Raw genomic sequence first — 6,573 nt, 5'->3', positions numbered from 1 at the left:
AATATAATTATCGTGGCATATCACAAGATTTTTGAAACTTGCAAAAGTCATCCATTTGCAGAAGTCTGCAAACTGTCTACATTTATAATTAGACAATGATAATTGACAAGAAATGTTACAATCAACAATTCACTTCAGTCAAAATGAAGTGCAAAGATTTTTGTGGCAAACCCCAATACAAGAATAGATTCAGCACATTAACATACTCAGCACTAAATATTAATAAATGATGTTAAACAGAATTAAAACATTGAGAGTTTCAACAGTAGTCACTGCAATGTGCATATATACAACTAAGCAGATTAACAGATGTGTTACAGCATAGAGACGGGAAGTTAAATCTCAAGCAGAGATCAAGAAGTTGACTGAGTGGGCTAGAAATTCATTCGTCTAATTCCACTTCCTGGGGTCTCATTGTGCTGGCGCTTTGCTCCATGGCCTGCTAAATTAAAATAGTGTGCTCCCAGGAAGTCCTGGAAGACCTTGAATGGGGCATTCTCCTGACTTCAGCCCACTAGTTGAATGACATCATTTGTGACTTGACAACGGTAAATTGTCTCTTGTCCTTCTCGATCTGTCTGCAGCCTTTTATATGGTTAATTGCATCATCTTCCTCTAGCGCCTCTCCACTATCATCCATTTGGATGGAACTGTATTTGTTTGGTTCCATCCTTATCTCGTCATAGCCAGAGTAGCACTTACAATGGCTTCTCTTCCAGCTCCTAAACCATTACCTCTGCAAGGTGCACTGCAAGCATTGGTCCTTGGTGCCCTCTTATTTCTCATCTAGTTGCCGCTGCTCGACAACATCCAAAAGGCACAGCATTGATTTTCATACATATGTTGATAACATCCAGTCCTGCCTCACCACCACTAGTCTTGATGCCTCCATTGTTGCTAAATTGACTGCTTGTCAGACATCCAGGTGAGCAGAAATTTCCTCCAATTTGATATAAGTAAGGCTGATGGCATGGCCTCTGTTCCTGCACCAAACTTTGTTTCCGAGCTACCAATTCCACGCCTATTCTGGCAAGTAAGTTCATCCATATGCAATCTCGATATCATACTTGACTCCAAGATGACCTTCCAACCGTATGTTGGTGCCGTCAATACGACCACCTATTTCCATTTCTGTAACATTGCCCCACTTTGCCCTTGTTTTAACTGTGCTCCCTATGTTGCAACCAAACCCTATCACCTATGTTTGCTGACCTACTTTGGCTCCCTGCCAGGTAAGGTCTCTATTTTAAAATTCTCATCTTTGAGCACCGCAGTCACTTTCACGGCCACTGGCTGTGGATGCCCTCCCTCTCTCCGTGGCGCCGAATCCTGCAGCTGGTGGCATATGTGACTGACCAGTTCTCTCGACATGCGCAGTCTTCAGTGACACTGGTGCTCAGTCATCTGCAGAAATGACAAGCACCATCTATAGACCCTGGTCTAGTGCGGAGCCTACGAGCAACGGCTCTCTGTGGATCTTCTGCTGCGTGTGCAGGAGGCCCTGCCGCCCCTTCATCTTGAGGGTGGTGCTCCTCCAGTGAGCCAGGCCCTCCTGTCAAACTCTTCTTCTTCCCTGCTACCTGTAAGGCATAAGGCATGCCACTAGATCACCAGGATCCTGATGTTCTCCTCCTGCAGGGTGAAAGAGAGAAATGCGTGGGTTAGCATAGGTGTACAGAGGACCTCTCTTGGTTAAGTCTGAAGACCCCTACACACATACAGGAAAGTGCTGGCCACCACTTGGATGGCCAGTGTGAAGTGCGCTACGTGGCTGCCTGAGACCCCACCCACCTTTCTTTCACTCCGTTTGGCTGAGTGGCGGCAGCTTCGGCTACTGGACTGCATGCTGTGCTCTCAGCTGAGGTGCTGGCCTCACTGTAAGACTGCGTGGTTAGATTGACATAGCAAGGGTCTGCGAGCGCCTCCACCAGTGACTGCACCATGGCCATCTTTCGCAAGGGGAATGTACAACTTGCCCAGTTGTCCAATTGTCCTGCAGCCCCCTAAAACACACACTAACTTGCAGTCTGCACCCAAGGGGTGAAATGTTCCGGAGCATTGGGTGGCACATTTGTGCTTTTGCGTTGATTGAATGGGCAGAAATGCTTCAGAGACCCGACTCCGAGCACATCAGTGTAGCTGCTGCTGAACAGTCTCAGCTGCGGAAGAATACACACTTTTGACAAAATTTTCCAAGTGTTTGGCCACGTCCCTCCTCCTCCACCCACCGCTCCCCCTGCCAAACCCACCACGAGCCCCACCCCATCTGCATGTGCTTGTGTACTTACTTCAGTCTGTGCTGCCTTATCCCAACCCTACCCACACTGGAGCCCCTGACCAGGCACCGCACTGAAAGCCAGCTGGGAAAAAGCAATGTGCCTGTTCCTTCTCCATGAATGTGTGGCTCTTGTTTCTTGATGTTCTATGGTGATCCTCACAAGTGCTGCGCAAGGATGTGCAAACTCACGAGTTCCCTTCGAAATTTAGCTTGCCAGGTGCACTTGTAAATCATGCCATTCTGAATTGATGCTGGCGTGGGAGGTAAATTTGATGTGCGAGATGATTCTAGTGTGCTCAATATTGAGATGCCAATGTAGTAAAATCATGTTCCTGATTTGATGGGAAACATGGCCTGCCATTGACTGGCAGAGCGGACGATTGCAAACCGGTTTCTCGATGATGTAAAATTGACTATTGGCCTGCTTGCCATATTGTCCGCTGATGCCTGCCACCAATGAGAGCAGTAAATTCCTGGGCATTCTGCAGTGAGAAGCCCATCTCCTGACTCCCCAAATCCTGTTCGCCATTTACGAGGCACGAGTCAGGATGCAGTAGGATATTCTTCACTCGTCTGGTTGAGTGCAGCTCCAACAACACAAGTAGTTCAACACAATCCAAGATAAAGCAGCCTGCTTGATCCACCACCGTAAATATTCACCCCTCCATCATTGGTGTACAGTGGCAGCAGTGTGCACCATCTACAAGGTGCATTGCAGTATCTCACCTAGCCCTCTTTGACAGCACCTTCCAAACCTGCAACCTCTACCAGTTAGAAGAACAAAATCACGGAATGGATCGGAAAACCTGAACATCCAAGTTCCCCTCCAAGTCACATACCATGCTGACTTGGAACTACATCTTCATTCCTTCACTGTCGCTGGGTCAAAGTCCTTGAACTCTCTCCCTAATGGCAATGTGGGAGAACCTATACCACATGGACTGCACCAATACAAGGGGGTGGCATATCACAACCTTTTCGAGTGCATTCAGTGTTGGGCATTATCTTGCAAGGGATGCTCTTCCCTAACAAAGGTATGAAAAAAATCTCAGGTAATGTGACTTTTTGGAACTTTTACTACTGCAGGTGGTCTCAAAGGACTGTTTTCGAAGATACTTTGTTGAGTTCCTGGACTTGCCAGGGAGTGCTGCTGCATCCTCACAGGAGGTGCCAGAGGAGTCCACACGAAGACTGTAAGAAGTATAGAGACAGCAGTGCCTCTGGACCTGCAACATGACTAGCAAGTGGAGCAGAGGCTGCAGAGCTGGCAAGCTCCACATAATGCTCTTTGCTAAGTTGGAGCCAGACTCTCCATGCTCCTCAATAGTGACAGAAGGCTGCTAGGCAAGTCAGGCAATGCTTCCAATATCTTGATGTGCCTGTCCATCAGAGTGCTCCTGTATGCCATGCGTTGGGGTCCTCATCTGAGTCTTGTGCAGCAGTATTACTTTATAACCTCTATTGGATCCTAGTCACCAGTTTGTTGGATCCTGTGCGCACGCTTGTTATAAGAGGTGGCCGATTTGGTGCTAATGATAGAGTTGAGGAGCAGACACTTCATTAGGTTGAAACTCTGTTTACTTACAAAAGGTGCTCAGCAGCAACTAAACATGTGCTAACGCTTCAAACTCTACCTCTACACTACTGCTGCGACTAACTACTGACTACAGACTACGAACTACAGAGGTAGTGCGCACTACTCTGCTATTGGATACTAAGATTATGTAACCTTCCATTACCATCCTGACTTGGAAACATATCACTGTTCCTTTACTGTTGCTGGGTAAGAATCCTGGAACTCCCTTCCCAACAGCACTTTAGGTATACCATGGACTGCAGCGGTTTAAGAAGGCAGCTCACCACCACCTTCCCAAGGGTAACTAAGTATAGGCAATAAATGCTGGCCCAGCCAGCGAAGCCCACATCCCATGAATGAATGAATTTTAAAAAAAATTCCTAAAAGTATATTACACATCAGTTAACACATCCCTCCCTCTTTACTCAGATATACATTTTATATTCACAATTACAGTTTTCTCAAAATAGCAAATTATTTACACTGGTAAGTAATTTACAAATTCAATCTTTCTGGGGGTTTCCTTCTATGTGTAGAGATTCTCAGCTCTACAACTTCAGATTCCTTGTCAGGAAGATCGTTTTCCAGAGTTGCCTGAACAGCAAGTGTTTTGGTGGACTCCTGCAGATCTGTATCCTCCACTGTTGAAGGAACAACAGATGTTTCAGACACATGTGTACTAGGTGGAGTTCTCTCAACAGCAAGCACTGAACCAGTCACAACACTGGTGGAATCATTTCTTGGTGCCTAGTTTCTCTCTTCCTTAGATGATTTACATGTCCCCATATGACTCGGCCTTCCACCTTCACGTGGTAAGAAAGAGGTCCAGTCACTGCACTTATTTCACCTGGTAACCACTTTGGACCTTCTCCAATGTTCTTCCTATATACCATCTCTCCCCGAGTAAATTTCCTTGTGCGACTATGCCAGTCGTGTTTACTTTTCTGACTTCCCTGATTCCTTTCCAACTCCACCACCATCCCCCCCGCCCCACCGCTATATTTGGCATTATTAAACTCAATCTCGTTCTGAGACAACGTTTCATCAATAAGTCCACAGGCATGACACCAGATGTTGTGTGAGTGGTGGTCATATAATGGAAAAGAAAGCATGCTCGTTTGGTTGTTACAGAACCTTCAGTTAATTTATTCATGCCTGCCTCGAATGTTTGAACTGACCGTTTGGCCAGTCCATTTGAGGAAGGGTACAACAGTGAAGTAGTTATGTAAGTGATACTGCTGATGCTGATAAACCACTGAAACTCAGCGTTCGTAAATGCTGTGACGTTATCAGAAACGAATACTTCTGGTAGTCCGTTAATGGCAAAGCTTTGACGTAGCTTCGCAATTGTAACAGAAGATGTTGGTGACTTCACTCCATATATATCCATTCATTTTAAGCGGACATCAACAATGAGCAGAAACATTGTTCCCATGAAAGGTCCCACATAGTCAATGTGTAACCGGTCCCATGGTCTTCCTGATGATTCCCATGGGTGCAATGAAGGCAACTTTTGCAGTTGCTGACATTGCACATAATTCTTCACTAAACTCTACTTCGCCATCCATCCTAGGCCACCATAGATAGCTGCGTGTTATGGTCTTCATTCGGGATATTCCTGGAAGTCAACTGTGTAGCTCAATTAGCAATGGCTCTCTACCCCTGGAGGTACTATCACTTGTGCTCCCCACAATAAGATACCATCCTGGCTGGTTATTTCATGCCTTCTGTTGAAATATGGCTTCATTTTGTCAGATACAGGCTCTTGTGGCCAACCACGAAGTACTACTTGTACTTGCGATAGGACTGGGTACCTACTTGGACAATCTCTGATCTGCTAAGTGCATACTGGTGATGAATCAAAGAAATGTAACAAGAAAATAAGTTCTTGTGGAAATGGGACTTCCACATCCATTTCTTATAAAGGAAAAAGAGTAAGTGCATTGGCATTTGTAATTTGTCTTCCAGGCCTATGAATGAAAGTATACTCATATGCTGCAGGTATTAAAGCCCATCGTTGTTTTATTGACAAGGCTATAGGTGGTATAGCCCTATCTTCACTGAACAATCCTAGCAATGGCTTGTGGTCTGAAACGATAGTAAATTGTTGGCCGTGTACATACTGGTGAAATGTCTTAACATCAAAGATGATTGACAGGCCTTCTTTTCGTATCTACAAATAACCTTTTGCTGCTTTGGTAAGCGTTCTTGATACACAACCAATAGACCATTCCTGCCGTCGTCCATCCATTGGGAGAGCACTGCTCCCAATCCGTAGGGGGATGCGACACAAGTCAACACTAATTCTTTCCTCTGGTCATATTGTACTAATAGGTTGGATGAGGGTGTTCTGGGTTTTGAGAAGGGCTACAAGGCACGATTATCTTCAATGTTCTTAGCTGTGCTAGATGCCATGGGCCTCATCGCAGCTGGGCCCTAATAGGGATGGCCATTTCTTTTGTAGGGTTCAGAGGATGCAGTTGCCTGGATCTGCTCCCTTGTATTGTTTGCTGTAAAGGAGAGGGAAGAATTTTGAGTGGTTTTGTAGCAGTGTGCTTGTGCCTGCTACAGCTGAATAGCTGGAGGTATGTGGAGTCAGCCAGATGTGGGTTTGAGGTTAGCAGCATTGGTAGGCGTATGAGGGTGAAGTGGAGTTTCTGGATTTGAGGTGTGAGTCCTGAGTGCTATGGTGTGCTGCTGGGTGAGTGATGGGGATGTG

This window comes from Carcharodon carcharias, chromosome 5, assembly GCF_017639515.1.
Source record: "Carcharodon carcharias isolate sCarCar2 chromosome 5, sCarCar2.pri, whole genome shotgun sequence".
Lineage (NCBI taxonomy): Eukaryota > Metazoa > Chordata > Chondrichthyes > Lamniformes > Lamnidae > Carcharodon > Carcharodon carcharias.
Note: the sequence above shows the minus strand (reverse complement) of the source record.